At 46.2% G+C, this 17,053-nt stretch overlaps 1 protein-coding gene across 1 annotated transcript in view; it reads left to right on the forward strand.

Moving 5' to 3' along the window:
* Rreb1 (ras responsive element binding protein 1) overlaps positions 1–17,053 on the forward strand; it is a 124,201-nt gene that overhangs the window by 47,568 nt on the left and 59,580 nt on the right. Inside the window, exon 2 of the mRNA XM_032884305.1 lies at positions 13,749–13,848. The gene's annotated coding sequence lies outside the window, so the exon portion shown is untranslated. The remainder of the gene's footprint in view (positions 1–13,748; positions 13,849–17,053) is intronic.

Here is a 17,053-nt window from a genome sequence, read left to right on the forward strand (position 1 = left end):
TCATTTACTTTTTAATTTTTATATTTCTGTATGTGGGTGAATGGGCATGTGTGTGCCACCTTGTGTGTGCAAATGGAACAACTTTTTAAACAATGTTTGGTTTTATGTGTGAGTGTTTTACTTGTATGTGCACATCATGTGTGCCTGTTATCCCTGGAGGCCAGAAGAAGAGGTTGGGTCCCCTAAACTGGAGTTAGGAATGGTTGCAAGGCACCGTACGGATGCTAGGGACCAACCCTGAGTCCTCTGCAAGAGCAGCAGCACTCCTAACAGCTGAACTATCTCTACAGCCCCTACATAGGACGACTTTTAGACGTTGGTTCTCTCCTCCTTGTCGGTCCTGGAACTCAAAATGGGATCTTCAGGCCTAGTGACAAGCACCTTTGCCTGTTGAGCCCCCATCTCAAGAGCCCTCGCAGTAATTTTAAATGCTACCCAGTTAGCACAGCCTTGTGCTTCATCAATGCTTACATGTGCCAACTTGCTTTTTGATCGCCGTGGTTGATTTGATTTTGCAGGCCTGAAGCTTAGACCCAGGACCTTAGGCATCTTGGCAAGCAGTCTGCTTCACCAGGCTATACTGTGCTCCCATATGCACTTACAAGTGACCTAGATTTATAAGTTTCCCATGTTTTCACGACACAAACTTTTTGTTGTTGTTGTTGTTGGAGGTGGGACCCAGTATGAGCAGGGTTTGAGCAGGTGAGTAGGACAGGAATGACTCAGGTGCCTGCTTTGGTGACGACTCTGTCTTGTTGGTTTCATGGGCTGTTTCCCTCTATACACTGAAACTCATAAATGTTAAACAAAGTAGTTACTTCTGAACTACCTCCCCTCCCATGCCCACAGGGAAGGCCAAACTAGGCTACTATTTTTATTCCTGTCTTGGGGCTTAAAAACAAAGGCCTACTACCTAGTAACCCAAGATTACCAGAGAAAAAACACTGTAGACCTACCCTGTCCAGAGCTCAAGCCTCTTGTCAGGACTAACCATTTAGATCCAGCATAAAACTTTAACAGTTAGACAGCTTAGTGGGTAAAGGAACCTCTTACCAAGCCTGAGACCTGGGGCTTTCTTAATTTTGCTGTTCCATAATCAGTCTCATTCCACTGCGTGGCCCATCCATATGCCTTTCTCCACAAGGAATTTCCTCATCTGCTAACCACTTTGTCATCCGCTGTGTTACCTGATGCAGGCAGTCCAGGGTCATTCTGAACATCATCCTGGCCACAAGGAGCCTCCCCTTTCTTCTCCCTTTGTGATGCCTCCCCCACCCCACCAGTCCCTCTTCACGTCTGTCCTTCAAACTGTCATAGTCGCCCCCTAACTAGGTTATGTGCCCCTAGTAATTTATTTTTTAGAGCGATGCCAAAAGATTTTTAAAATGTGGATAAGATTAGTTTATCCCGGGCCAAAAAAAGGGGGGAGGGGGTGCATCCGTGGGTTTCCACAGCGGCAGGCTAAAGTTCATCCCTTCCCAGCTGGAACCTTGACCTCCGAGTCATTCTGCCAGCCTCATCTTTGCCATTTCCCCTACTCCACTCTCCCTCCTTTCCACCGAGTGCTGCTGTATGCTCTGAGGACTCCCAGGGGAGCTTTTTTCATGGGTCAGAAACAAAGCAAAAGGTTTGTAGTTAGATGGGGGGGGTTGGTGGGGGGGTGAGGCTTGTTTCTTTTGCCAAGTAAAGGCATAAGAAAACAATCTCAGTCATTTAATATCCTTATCTCATTTTAAGGAGTGCTTTTTAACCTTAAAGCCAAAGCAATTTAAATGATAGAATGAATGAATGGAAACCAATTATTTGTGGGCACCAGCTTTTCACTAGAGAAGGGTGAAAATGGTAGGATTTGGGAACTCTTGCTTTCTCCACATTGTGTTCTTGTTGCCAACATCTGGTTTGCCTTTGCCCTACTGCTCCCGTGTTCCGCACCTCTTACCTCTGAGCCCCACAGCTCTAGTGTTTGGCTCATGGTCCACTTTCCCTAGGGTTGGAATCTCACTCTTTGTATCTGCTCTGTCTTCCCAGCCTGCGAGCCAAGGGCTCTTTTCACCCTCTGGTGCTTCTGATATCTGGAGCCTTGGGGCTCTAGTAGTCAGTGGTGCCTGTAGATGGTGGGCTTGGGTTTCCTCCCACGGAGAGCACAGAAGCATCTTCAGTAGCACTCTTAACACCTGGAGAGAAGGTACTCGGTTCTGTGGATTGGATTAGGCATCCTCAAGAAGCACTAAGGATGGGCCTAAAACACCTCTCTTCAGCCCTGCCATCCCCTGAAATTGTATGTTTAGTAGTAGAGTCCAGAATGACACCAAGAAACTGAGCCCCCCTGCCAGTTGGACTATAAAATTGGACTATAAATTTGCATTTATTTTTATTATTTTTACATTTCCACATAGTCACTTACAGAGGAATCATAAACTGATTTTTCTTGCCCCAGCCAGATGAGAAAATTAAGGGTTAACTACCAGGAATAAAGAGATGGCACGTTCAGGATTGCTCTGTTTCTACCTTTTGCATTTTTATCTTACCTGTAAATACCATTTCTGGGAATAGGCAGCCAGTTGTGTTAATTAATTAATCAATTAATTCTGGTGTGCTATGATCAGAGGTCACAAGGATCATGAAGGAGTCCATTTTCATTCCCTACTATTTAGAGCTGAGCTCCAACTCAGGGCAGCAGGCTTGGTGGCTGTGGAGGAGGCATCTTGCCTGCTGCCTTGGGTTTGCTTTTTTGAAAGTGCTAGAATTATACACAAGTTTCATTATACCAGCTATGGTTTTTGTTTTCTTTAAAAAAATATTGGATTCCCATTGGGATCATGCCAGGGTATCACCAGCTTCTAATATTCGCATGGAAATGTGTTCACAACTGTGATTCAGTTAAGCAACTGCTGTTCATTTGATTGTATTTTGACTTCTGCATAAGCCTGTGTGTGCCTGGGTTCAGTGGACTGTGTTTGCTTGCGCTCCCCCCCCCCCCCGCACACACATTGTAATGAAGCATCTTTCTTTAGTAGCTTTTAAGTTTTCCTCACGAGCACTGAGTGAGCACTGTTAATACCATCGTTCTGCACAGTTTCCATTTTCTGTGTTCAGGTTCTTTCTGGGAGGAATTGAGGGTGTTGAAGGGTGTCTGCTGTTTGCTGGTTGTTCCTCACGGTCTCTGACTGGCCAGGTCCTGTGTCTGTGGGACAGAGGCCACATGGATGGCAGTTCTATCTAGCCTGTGGATGGAATAGCATAGCTCCTTTGTGTGTGCACACAAGCACTTGCCCTTGGTTCCAGTGGTTAAAGAATACTAACACATACGAGTTACCCTAAGAATAGTAATGTATGTAGTTGGGACTAATAGCTTACACCTGTAACCCAATATCCAAGAGGTCGCTGCAGGAGGATTATGAGTTCAAGGACAGCCTGGTCTTCATGCCAATATCCCCTCATTTAAAAAAATGATGTAAGCTGTGCTTTATTCTAGCTACTTTGTACACCTTTGTGTTTGCTCTAGACACAACAAGTCTCTAAGTGACCCCAGAAAGCACGCTCTGTTCTTAGGCATGTCAAGTCACCCTACGCCACGACTCGGGAAGGTGATACATAGTTCAGTGTGTAAAGGCACCTGCTACCAACCAAGCCTAATGGGCCGAGTTTTATCCCCCAAGACTCACATAGTGAAAGGAGAGAATCCACTCAGATAAGATGTCCTCAGACCTCCACACATGTGCCACAGGTACATGTATAGCATATGTGCAGAGAAAATGAATTAAAACACAAAGCCAATTTTAAGTGTGCCACTTTATTGGACTCCATGCTAACTTTGGAGCTGAAGTGGATGATGGGTAGGTGTTGCTCACACTATGTGACAGACAGGAGAGGCAAGTATTTGGAACAAGTTAAACAGCCCCTCCAGGCTAGCTACAGGAAGTCCAGCCCTTGGCTTTGAGTGGTCAGTAGGAGATAAAGTGTGGACTGTTAGAGGCTTGGCCCCTCCTATCACTGGATGGCAAACTGTGAAAGGAAGATAAAGAGAGTGGGGATGTTTTGAACAACAGGAGAGCGACTTTATCACATGCTTGGTTTATGATTATATTTTGGAGAACTCTGCTTGAGATGTAGGTCTGCGTTCCACACACATGTGAAAGCAATTCCATGTCTTTCTGATTGAGAATGTGCAAATCATTTCCTACTTATGTAAATAGGCATCAGCTTGGTCATCCAAATCTGTGTGCCAGGGACATGAAGCTAAGGTATCTGTCTCTTGGAATTGTCCAGCCATCCAGCCATGTCCAAATGTCTGGAACCCTCCTTGGGTCTCTGAGTGGCACTGGGCCAGGGCATCCCTTTCCTTTTAGCTGTGGGTCCAGTGTTGGCCAAGTGATTATATATGAGAGGGAGTTCAAGGAAGGGACCTGTCTGTCTCTCCAGGGTTATCTTCCCCTTTCATTTTCTCTGTGTACTTTGTAACACTTGGTGGGAATTCGGTTCTTTGTAAAGGAGCTGTCTGTTTAGGGTGGGGCCTGTAAGATGTGAATTGGCGTTTAGAAGCCTGGGCATGTTCAACACCTGGTAGGGTAGGAGATCAGCGTAAAGCAAATGAACCTGTGTACTTCGGTGACACAGGCTTCTTTCAGAGCCCGCAGGAGTGGAGGGCAGCTCTTCACAGCAGTAAAACCAAACCTAATCCTGCAAGCCCCACCCCTAGCAGTACAGTTGCCATGAGCTAATCATCCTTCCAACGGTCAAGGCCAGGGCAGTCAGGACCAGAGCTTCAGTACTGCATTAAATCCTAGCCTGATGCTGGTCCAGACTAGCCTCTCGGTACTCAGTATACGACTCGATTTCCTGACTCACAGTACTCACCAACCACTTGTATATCAGAGTATTTATTTGCCTTCACATGTACAGTGGTGAACTCTTTTCTTAAAGGGAAAATTGGGGAGATGAGGGGAGGAAAGACCACCTGTTCTGTGCACAGAGAGTAGCCCATCAGGTCCCTGGGAGCTTGGGCACGTCACTTCCCCGGCACAGTCATTCTCAGCTGACGGTTGGTAATGTCTGATTACCCACTGTGAAATTTTGACCACAGCTGACCACTTTTCCAATGGGCAATTGAAAGATGTGTGACTCTCCCCATTCCATTGCCTTCTAGAAGCGACCAGGGAAGGAGCAATTCAAACAGCAGTTTTATCTTTCCCAAAATCATTTCGGTTTTCCAAGGAGTGTCGCCCTGCAACTGCCCTGAATTCTGGGAATGTGCAGCCCCTTGCCCTGGGGTTGCTTAGGTTGCACTCCTGCAAGGAAGACTGGAGATTCCTGATTCGGCTGCACCCTTTCCCCAGCGTATCAGAAAGGCCAGTCTGAGACCTCGGGGCTCATGAAAGAATTGCAGGATATTGCCCAAAACCCTGCAAACTGCTACTGAACTTTACCCCAGCTTTCCCCCAAGCTGTAAATGTAACAGGATACTCAGTTCTATTTCAGAGAAGTACCCAGAACAGCCAGATCACTGCAGTCCAGTTGCAGACCAGGCACGTAGCTGGGTGTCAGCAGCTGGGTGTCAGTGGCACCAGGTTCAGGCACGGCAGTTGGAAGAGAAGGGCTGTGCCAGGGAATACAAGGAAGAAGCAGCCATGCGCTGTCCTTGTGGGTGTGTGTTCTTTCTTGGTTTAGCAAGTGTGGAGCTGAGAGGCTTTGTTTCGGCAGTGCACAAAGCCAGGGTTGGTTTTATTTCCTGCTTGCCGTGCAGCGCCCCGAGAATCAACAGCTGTTTGCTCTTTGCTGTCAGTGGAATTACATTTGTGATAAGCCAACTTCCATATTTTTAATTGTCTGGCTTGTGGGATGAGACTGGATCTTTTTTTAACCAAAGATCATCACACCAGGCTGCTCTCAGAGCTTTGCCAATATAAGAGAGGCTGGTAGGCAACTAGAGGTAGACAGACTCAGCACCAGAGGGAGAGGGGCAAGGGTAACCAGAATGTTGGGTGAAGTGTAATACCATTACTCAGACTGGGGGAGTGGGTATTACTGTTTCCCATATATTTTAACAATCCCACCTCACTCTCAGATAGGAGAACTGAGGCTCAGAACTATGTAATCCATCAGTCAAAAGAACCATAGTCTGGTCAGATTTTTAAAAATTATCTTCTTAATATTTGTGCGTCTAGTTGGTTACCTACTCTATTTGAATATTCGCAGATGAAGCAAGCTTATGGTTGACCTTATGGGCTTCATTCCATCCAATGGCTGTTGTCTTTCAAATCCGTGGTTTAAGGTTGGCAAGATGGCTCAGCAAATACAGGTGCTTGCCTCCAAGCATGAAAACCTGAGGTTGAGTCCAGAAGCTCACGATTGACAGAGAGCCAGCTGCCTTCTGGCCTCCCTACACAGTAAAATATACATGTGTTTGCTTCTTCTAAAATCCCAAAGCAGAGCTAGCCAGTCCACTGGTCAGCTTCCTGCTTTCAGGTTCCTGTCGTGCTAGCCTTCAGTGATGAGCTGTTACCCAGAACCATAGGATGAAGTACCGTCCACCCAGCAAACAAAGCCCTGGTTTGAAGAATCACCAGTCCCAGCACAGTGCCTTCGTCCACTCGTCCTGTTTGTCCGGGTGGGCCTGTGGGATGAATGCATGGGCCTTCCAGTCCTGCAGCGAGCGTTTGCAGGCAACCCTGGGTTTCGGGAAATTCTCTTACTTCTCAGCCTCTCTAGCTTCAGGCTCTTGTGTTTCTATGCCGTGGTTTCCCAGGCCTTCAACTTTCTCATGTCCTTCAACCGAAGGGTTTTCAGTGGTCTTTCTGGTGACTGGATAAGTACAAGAATCTTGGAGCCACAGAATCCCGGATGGAGACATGGCGCCATCCCACGAGAACAGTGGACCGTCCAGCAGATAATAGTCATTACTATATAGGATTTGCAGGGGGATTAAATACATATAAACTGCTTACTGCATTTCTGACATAGAGCTTTTGCCTCAGGATATGCCCCCAGCTGTTCTCTGGAAGTATCATATGTGAATACAAGCAGGTTTCTGGTATACTCTTCCTAGTTGAATCCTGTTTTCTGTGACTCATGGTCTTGTCTCTCCCAGTTTTAAATTCTACAGCAGGTATTCTGCAGAGGCCCCTCCCTAGACTTTCCTGATAAGCCAGAACTGCTCTGGAGGTAGGGAAGGGTGGGGGTCAAGGTTAGTCTCCACCCTAAACCAGGTGACTATGCGCTACAGGTGTGCAAGGATGTTTGTCCCTCTCTTGCTCTCCTGTCCACACAGGCGTTCCTTGTACAGGTGCAGACCACCTTGACTTCTTACCCCTGCTTCCCCTAGGCTGTTTGGTAGAGGAGGATACAGGCTGCTTCTAAGCTAGGCAAGAAAGTGATGGACTACAGGACCTAGTAGCCTAGCAGAAAAACAATGTTTAGGGAAAGTCTGGCCTGCCTGGGGAAAGGGCCAGGGACTCGTTCTTCTCACAGCCTGGTGCCAAGGGCCAACCGTGTTCCCCTCCCAGGGGAGGAGGGTGCTGGGTGACAAATGGCTGCCAGGTGGCAGCTGCATCTCAGCCTTGTGGATTTGGCAGTTGTTAGATACTGTCTGTAAGCTATGCTCGCTGGAGAAGAGCTGCAAGGATCGGACTCTGCTTCTTCAGTGCAGTGTGCTTCCAAGAGAGCCTGTGATGTGGGAAGATGCTGCCTCCCTCCTTGTCATGGAGAAGAAAGAGGTGTGGGAGGAAGAGTGACGACTGCAATGTGGTTCAGTCCAGCCAGCACCACAAGACTGTCTTTCCAGCAGTTCACATTTTGTTATGGTGCTGGGGATAGAACCCAGGGCCTAAGGGATGCTGAACAGGCATTGAGCTGTGGAAGGAGTGTTCTCTACTCGCTCTTCCTTCCACCCTCCCTCCTCCTCTAGGTCCTACAAAAAGGCATGCCTCAGTGGATCCTAAGCTAGTGTTAAAGCTGTAGGAGGCAGTAGTCGGGCTCCCTGACTCTTCTCTCTTCCCCTCTGCCCTTTGTCGCACATTCCTTATTGCCCAGGAGTGGCAGAGAAAAAAGCACAGGGAGGTTGTCCAGGTCCACAGAAATCCTGGCCAAAGGGCTCCAGTCTCAAAGTGAATTTTCAAAGAGTAGCTTAGGCTTAAAGAACAGCATTTGCTAGAGAAGTGGCCTGTAGGGTCCAGGACTGCATGGTCACCCATGCGTTGCAGTCTAGGCCTACCCTGTCTGAAGCTTATGTCCAAAATGTTTCTCCGAAGGGACCTAGAAACCAGGACTAGTGTAGATGACTTCCTTTTGTCTTCTCATATGTAGTTGTAGGAAACACAAGTTAGAAGTAGATTCTGCGTCTCTGCTTCAGTGCCTCCGTGTTTGTTCAGAGCTTTGATAAGCCAGTGGCTCTCACAAAGGTTGTTGGTGTAAATCCTGGGGTGTTTTGACCTTGTTATTGACCTTCATGAGCTGGTTCTCAGGGTTGACTAAATACACTCTACCAAAGAACTGGGAGGACGGCTGCCAGGCCTCCCCACAGAGGTGGAGGTTTAACGGAGAGACCGTGAGTTTTCATTCCTGGTGAAAGGCTAGGCTTAGGTAACTGCCAGCTCAAAACTTTCAACCTGCACGATTTTAGATAGCTCATGGCGAAGTTAACACACGTTCAGTAGAACGCAGATTTGGGATTTGGGGTTTGGATCTTCTCTCTGATTAGCCCTGGTCCAATCCTTTCTCTCCATGCTGGTCAGATAGCTACGGTTTCCATTCACCCCTACAGTTGGGACTGGAGACCACTGATGTTCTACAGTGAGCTACGTATGTTACTGAGCTTGGGCGTTCAGTCGATCTACACCATGAAAGGCATTTTGAGCCATCTCTGTGTTTGTTGGAGTGGAGCTCCACATTAGATTGAGGAAGGAGCACTCGTGCCTTTTGAGGTAACAGTGTTCACATGTCAGCTGCAGTAACACTTCTTGCTGTCCTGATAAAAGCATTAGTAAGAGTTCCTTTAAATTATATTTGTCTGTTTGACCTGTGCTATCTAACTACTAGCCTCCATCTCCTTTTTTTAAAAGAGAGGTTTATTTTATGAGTATGTGTGAATGTATTGTATATGCAGATGCCCTTAGAGGCCTTAAAAGGCTATTGGATCCCTTGAACTAGAGTCACAGGTAGTTGTGAGCCCCGCTACCTGGGCACTGGGAACTGAACCAGGATCCTCTGCAAAGAGCAGTGAGTGCTGTCACCATTGAGCTATCTCTCCAGCCCCTGCCCCCTCATTCTGATACACCTACCTGGTTGGTTTGTTAATTTGTCACAATTGTCTGCCCTACAACCCAGGAGTGTGGACTCCTCTTACCTAAGCCTACACAGTTTCTGTGAAAGCAGACATACCCTGGAAGACTTGTGTTCTCCTGTTTATGGATGAGTTGGAATCAGCCATTCCATAGGACCGGGCCATTAAATAATTGAGATTGAGCAGTGAGACTTCCTTTTAGCCTCCCTAAACATGAAGGCCTGAGTCCCTTTGCACAGCAAGTGAATGTCTCTCCTCCTTTGAAGGCCAGACCTGCCTCATTCCTTTGAGCAAGGCCAGAGATGAGGAAGGGGAGCACTCCCTTTCCTTTCTTGCCCAGATACAGATGAAAAATGAAAGACCAGGCCTTGGGTGATTGAAAAAGCAGAAGTGATTCATGCTAACATTGAGGGAAAGCACAACTGCACCTGTGCTCCCAAGCCCTGCACCGGGAGTCACAGTTTGTCCAAGAGAAACTTAACAGAGTTCAGAAACATTGTATCAGCTTGTTCCCCCATATACCAGTCACCTGTATTTCATGGGCAAATGATGTCTCTCCGCTAAGTAGTTGCTTCATCTGCATAGCAAGGTTAATCCCCAGAGATAACACTGGATGGTGATGCTGCTTTTTTAAAAAATATTATTAAATATGATGGCAGAGTTAGATGTGTCTTACTGTTTGGAATGAAAAGGCCTGGATCCGTGAGGATTAGGAGGTGCCATGCACGCTTAGGGGCAAGAAACTGAGTAGAGCGGTAGCCATGGGTACTGGTGGGTGACAAGGCCAGAGAGCTAACTTGGCCTAAAGCCTGGAGAGCTTCCGAGTGATGAGTTGAAGAGTGCTCATTTCCCGTGGTGTATTGAAAGAAGAGGAAGATCATGTATCTTTCTTCCATCCCCAGATGCCCATCTTACTCATTGCTGTACGCTACGCTTGTGTCTTAAACATGGTCTGTGTAAAGCAGGCAGGAGTACACGCCCAGTCTCTTAGCAACCTATTTTTACTCAAAAGGAAGCAATACAGAGTTCTCTGTAGCCCCCACAGTGCTCAGTTAAGCAGGGGTTGATGCGGCCACATGAAGCTTGAGCCTCCTTCATTTTACCAAAGTCTGTGCCATTGGGGTGGGGCCTGGTGACTGTCATGCATTGCCACCCTATCCAAGGCATAACCTAGCCCCTAAGCCAAGAAACACATCAACTTCCTGGAACTCAGAGCCACCATCTCTGCTCCTTCAGAACACATACAAGGCTATCCTGGTTAGCAGACACAGGTCTGCCTTGGGCTTGGTGGTGGGCAGACTTGAGTTGGTGGAACGTCTAGTCGGACTAGGTTCTGTCCTCAGCCCAGCCCACCCTTTAGATGTTTTTGTGGCTTGTCAAGTGTTTCAGTCATTCTCATACCTGAACTTCTACTCTTTCTACTTTGCATGTTGTTCTGGATTGGCCTGGTCTGGTCAGGTCAGTTCTCTCTTCACACATCCTGATGAACCATCCCTTGTATTTGTGGCCATTATAGGGGCTGACGCTGTAACCTTTTTCAGTCAAGTAGTATAAAAGGCCAAGGCATCTCAACTTACACCATATGTCATGGCAGCCTGAGGACAGATTTTTTTAGATTTCATCTTCAGGAGCTGGGATGCCACGGTTTACTTTAAACTATCTTCTTTTTACCTTTCATATCTCTTGCTATCTCCCTAGACCTGGAGACAGGCTCCTTAATCTTCTTCTGACTTTACATAGCATTGTCCCTTATCTGGGGGGTTGGAGGTGGGGCTGGCCTCCCCCTGCCCTTTCTCCTCCCAGAAAGACCTCTGCCTTCTGTTAGATAGCTTGCCTCTGACTTTGCACAAGACTTCTGGGAAGGAAATCCAGATATTCAGTTTCCCAGACCCACCCCCAAATGCTGCAGGAAGTCTTGTCATCTTTTCTAGGACATAACTAGAAAAGGCACCCCCACCAATCCCCCCATTTTTCTGGGGTGGTGGTGATGGAGGTTAGGGGAATCTGAAGTTCCTTTTGAAAAACTGCCTTGTATTTCTCCATTCTTTAAGTTTTATGACGCCCTTAGACCCAGTGGAGCTCAAAACAAACAGGGAGGTGGCTCTTGTAATCCAGCTCATCCAATTCATTTACATCCTAGGTCAGAGGGTGCCGCTTTCTGAATCAAGTCTCAGCCTGACCCTTTGCTTGGAGTGTATCCTTCCCCTTGGTTCTTTGTGCTTGTGAGGAAGCTATTTGGGCTTGCTTTCTTTCTTCAGTGTCGAGTGGAGAGAGGAGGATGTGGGTCTAAATTTTAATGGGATCTTTAGGTTCTGGAGATTTTTAATTCCTGACACTTGTCTCCAACTCTGAAGCGTACTTTAGTCGGAGACCTTGACAGTTTACCAAAAGATAAGAGGAGCTCTTCTTTCTAGACTCTAACTTTATACTCTTGATATATTATTTTTTTCTTCAGTGGTAAGCATTGGACCCAGGGCCTCAGCATTATAGACAAATACTCTACCGTGTAAATTATACCCACAGCCTCCAATCACTAGGAAATTAAGGAAAGCTTGTGCCCTTTTTTCCACAGTGGTATAAGTGGAAGGGATGGACGGAAGACCTCAAGAATACTAGGCCAATGCTTTGTCACTGAGCTATGTACCCCAGCCCGTTTGTTAATGTTTAATTGCTTTCTAGGGCATTAATATGTTTAGATAGGTAGGGCCAATCTGCAAGGGCATTTTGTTTGGACATTTCTGAAACCTGGATAGGAATTCTAAGTTGATATTATTTATGTATTTGAGACTATATAGCCTAACTGGGCTGGCCTTGGACTCAGAGATCCGCCCACCTCTGTGTATGCTACCATGTCGGGCCTTTGGTTCTTATTTTAAAGGATGCTGGGCAGATAGTTACCACTGAGCTATGTGTATCCCAAATTCTTTTTTTTTTTTTTTTTTTTGATTCTTTTTTTTGGAGCTGGGGACCGAACCCAGGGCCTTGCGCTTCCTAGGCAAGCGCTCTACCCCGCCAAATTCTTTTTCTTAAGCGTGGGTCACATAACAGTAAAACAAAGATTCTTACCCAGCTGCCCCTGGGTAGGCATCTCTCATTACTTATTTTAATAGCGAACAAAAGTGTTGAGTATATGAATATGTCTGTGGAGGGATTTGTGCTTTTCTTTGCCTGGAGAATGCTGTGTTGTAGTCCAGACACGAGGGTCTCCATGGCTCATTCAGAGCCTTTCCTGTAAGTTGCTCCTTATTTTCCCAATACTCTAAAATTCTAAGGACTTTTCAAAGAGAATAGCATAAAGAAAGATGGAGAATGGAGTTTTGAAGTAGAAAAACAGGAAAACTGCTGGAGGAATCTTGGTGTCAAAATCCACCCAGGAACTGCTTGTGACAGTAAAGGGGGGTGGCATGTTCTCATTCACACAGGTCAGTCCTGCCCAAGGTGCTTGGGGGCCGTTTGCAGATGGCTCCCAGTGAGATGCTGGACGGTAGCTGTGTGGTTCACTCACACAGCTTTTGCAGATGTTCTGAGAAGGGAAAGAGCGAGAAAATGTGCCAGACAACTGCATCTTGACCTCCTTGTTTCTGTGGGCTTTTCTCCTCTGTCTGTGGTGCTGTACACAGGACCTGGAGCTCCTGTGCATGCTAGGCAGATGCTGGCTCACTGAGCTCTATGCCAGCCCCTATTCTGCTTAAGTTCTCACCCTGTATTGCAATCTTTGTTTCTGCAAAGTTGAGAGCAAGAGTTGTGGCTCCAGAGTGTGCTGCGTGCCACCTTTCTCTGTGCTGAACAGCAGGCCCAACCCTCAGATTAGCGCTTTCAGAGCCTGTGGAACCCCAGAGCAGACGCTCTCAGACTCCTGAGGGACACGTGAAGATGGTTCCTGTGTCTTCTACAGAAAGAGCAGGGCATGCATTTGGTCTCAGTCGTAAGATGTTAAGCAGTGTCCCCGTATTTGTAGTAATCTCTACCTTAAGGCAGCATTAGTTGTACATTTCTTAGTTTCTGCTAGCACCAAGTGCTGTTTCTCTTTTCTTCCTTTTATGCTGCAGAATCGTCCGAATCTGTTCAGCCATTTTTGTCTCTATTTCATGTTTATGGTGCTGGGGATGAAACCTGGGGCCTCACATGCTAGGCAGGTGCTTTGCCGCTGAGTGGTACGTGCATTCCAGTACTATTACCAGGCCACTAGGATGCTCAAAGCTCCACCTGGAACTAGCATTCTGAGCATTCTCGTGTCATTAATGAGCCCTCAGCATTGCTGGAATGTAGGATGTACTTTAGTAGAGAGGTAATGGGGGTCCTGGCTGTTGAAGGCACACTCAGTTTCAGAAACACTCATACTTTTTGGTGGGGTCAGCTAATAGTTTGCTTTCAGCTGTAGGTATGGAGTGGGAATTTTCCTCATCACAGGGGCACTAGACAGAAGCAGAAGTTTTCCTTCTTTTAACGTTATCTTCTTTTATTTTTTCAGGTTGTTCCAACTCTGCTCCAGAAGTGGTGGCTTTGAAGTGTGACCCTGCCCACATTTGGGCCCAGTCCTTGTCAGCTTCTCAGTAGAACGAAGAAAACAGGTCAGTTACCCCTAATAAGCGTCCTTTAGTCTCAGTAATGGCGACTGAGTCTTCCATACACTCCCTCTCCTGTCCTCAACTTGAATTGTCCTGCTGCTTTTCCAGGCCCTCTGTCCTGTCCCGTCCCATCCTCCTCCCCACACCTCATCCATTCTTTCTTCCCAAGGTGTAGGGCAAAATCGGGTTAAAGTTATAACTGCAACTTGCTGGTTCTTGATCAGTTGAGTCGCTGGTGGGATGAAGAGTCTCAGAATAGGATGCCCAGGGTTTACCTCACAGGAAGCAAAACCTCAGACACTCCTCCTCCTCCTCCTCCTTCCTCTTTTCTTCTTTCCTCCCAACTCCCAAACTGCAAGTTCAAAACTAACACAGTAAAAACACAGTAAAACTGTCAGTCAGTCATAGTGTAACTTGGGAGCTTCATCTGGGGTCCTTCTTTTCTAATTCATGTTTAAAGGTGTGTGTGTGTGTGTGTGTGTGTGTGTGTGTGTGTGTGTGTGTGTGAGAGAGAGAGAGAGAGAGAGAGAGAGAGAGAGAGAGAGAGAGATGAGAATATGAGAATATATGTGTGTGTCAGTCAGTGGATAACCTATGACTGTCAGGTCGTGGAGCTTGGCACCGGTCGCCATCACCCACAGAGCTGTCTCGGCAGGTTTATCATTTTTATTTGTTTTAAAAGTGAGTTTAGTTGCACAACATAGGACAGTACCAGGAAGAAGAAACTGTGGGAGAGAGAACGAAAATTGTCTACGTTTGTAACTATTGGGTTAATCAAACACACACTGCACACCGAACTTAAACTATTAAAATTATATTAGGCCAGTAGGTAGGAGGCCTAACGGCTTAACCCCACAAGGTAGGGGGATTTCAGCCCTCTGGTATAAGCACAGGATTCTCTCTGGGACTTGGAACATGTGTTAAAGAATGAGTATTATTAGTATCCTCTTTAAACCATGGATGGGAAATTACACTGTACCTGTGGGGTCTGACTGGGAGAGAGAATCAAAGGGAAAAGTTGTCTTTCAGAGTGTGAGTACTGGCAGGTTAAATGTTTTCATTTGGATGGTTGTGGTTCAGTATTGCTGGATGGTTACACAGGATCAACTAGAACTAGGTAGCTTGTTTCTGGTTAATTATCCTGTACCTCAGTATTAATGTAAAGATGGACGTTGTTTTAATGTTTTTCTAAAGCTGAACAGTTAAGAGAGTTGAGTTCCCATTAGGCTTTGCCTTCTGCCCCGTTCCACAATCCCAAAGGAAAATACCCAAGCCAGGCTCAGCCTCGAGCATACTGGCGGGAAGTTGTGCCCTGCTCTGAGGACAGCATGTGGGTGCTTCTGAAACATCCCCTCAGGATGTGTTCAGGCTCCTCTCCTTTTGTTAACTGCATTCTCTTCAGAAGTCATTTAGTTTCCTTTCAAAACCATGCTGCAGTTTACCTAACCTTTCAAATATGGAAAAGGAGGTAAGCAAACAGGTTCCAAGGGCCACACTGTATGCTTTATCCCCCAGGAGGAAATGCATGTAGCCGAGGTCTTCCTGTCCAGACAGTGGGTCACATGGTTGCTCAGCTTTTCTCCTCTCCAGGTAGGGAGGTTCTAGGTAGCTAGCTCGCACACGTGTAGCTAGCTGTGCACCTTACGGAGTGACAGCCTTTGATTTAATTACTTAGACACTTTGAACCCATCTTGGATCCCATGCCCATAGTTTGTAGTTTGTTTCTATGGAGTGAGTATGTTTTGTCACTTCCTACTGCGCTGAACATGGTGGATCACAACCCTAATGTGGCAGGGCATCGTGATGTACACATTTAATCCTAGCACAGGAGCTCGCTTCACCACCTAACCTGCTGCTTACAGTTACTGCCTGCTGTCCCCTCCAACCTCAAGGATTCCTCAGGTGGCAGCAGGAGACATCTTCACAAAGAGCAGTGGAGTCAGAAAGACTCACCCCAGGCTATATTCCTAGATACCAGCTGTCAACAGAAATATAAAGGTGATACAGAGTCTACATAACCGCTTTGAAGAGGCTAATAAATATTCCAGCATGAGGGTATCTGAAGGAGGCCAGCCTGGGTACAACAGAAAGAATGTCTCTCAGAATAAACAAATAAACAAGACAACAGATAAATATATTTACTGTTAAAATACTCAACTGCATAAGCCAGGCGTGGTGGTGCGCGTCTTTAATCCCAGGACGTGAGATGGGGTCACTGGGAATCTCTTCAGTTAGAGGCCAGCCGGGTCTAGACTAGATAGAGAGACCCTGTGTACAAAGGAACTGAAAGAGAGCTGTATAGATTGACCCAGTCTCAAGAAAAGAAAAAGAAAGAAAAGGTAGTGGTAAGACCAAAGATCAGCATCTAAACTTGGTATAAATTGGTAGAAAGATTTTTCTCTTTACCAACATAATAGAATTATAGTGACCATTTCTAGTTAACTATCTTAAGCTTTTCTGTACATTAAAAATACGGAGGAGAATGTTTAAAAGAGGTGAATTCATTTAGGAATAAAATGGGTATTATGCGTGCTAGTTGATTACAGGAATAAAATGGGTATTATGTGTGCTGGTTGATTACAGAAGGAAAGATAGCACACTTGTTACCATCCTCGTCAAAAAGAAGTGCGTCTGCTCTTCTAGGTATACACTCCGGCTTCATGGTTTTCCTCTAAGTGAAGGAAGGAAGGAAGAAGAAACCAAGCATGCAGACACTTTTTAGTAATCTTAAATGGTCTGCTGGCATGAGCAGCGTTCACAGATAGGCAACATTCAGGCTCGAGTTTCCCTTCTTTCCTTGGGGAGGCAGAGTAGGTCTACTCTCCCCTCCTCCTGATGCTCCCCCCCCCCGTCCTGGATCGCACTGACCTTCTAAAAGGCCCACTTCCAAGGATCACTCATTAGCCTATGAACTTGAGAATTAAGTTTCTAATGCCAACTTCTGAGGGAACGCATCAGATCATAACAGCATGAAACACATTTTTTCTTTTGAGGGGATGTTCAAGGGATTGAATATAAAGTCCTGTATGTGTCAAACAATTTCTCTATTACTGAGTGGCTCCCATATAATTAATATTTTGGTTTAGGAAGAAAGTCAGTTTTGGTGTGGCTTAGGTTATTAATTTCCTTTTGGTCATTTGTTATCTATCTATCAGCTCGTGTCTTCTAGATGTGACCTAATGTTGTCTAGACTCTGAGCTCCTAAGAA

The sequence above is a fragment of the Rattus rattus genome, chromosome 14 (assembly GCF_011064425.1).
Source record: "Rattus rattus isolate New Zealand chromosome 14, Rrattus_CSIRO_v1, whole genome shotgun sequence".
NCBI lineage: Eukaryota > Metazoa > Chordata > Mammalia > Rodentia > Muridae > Rattus > Rattus rattus.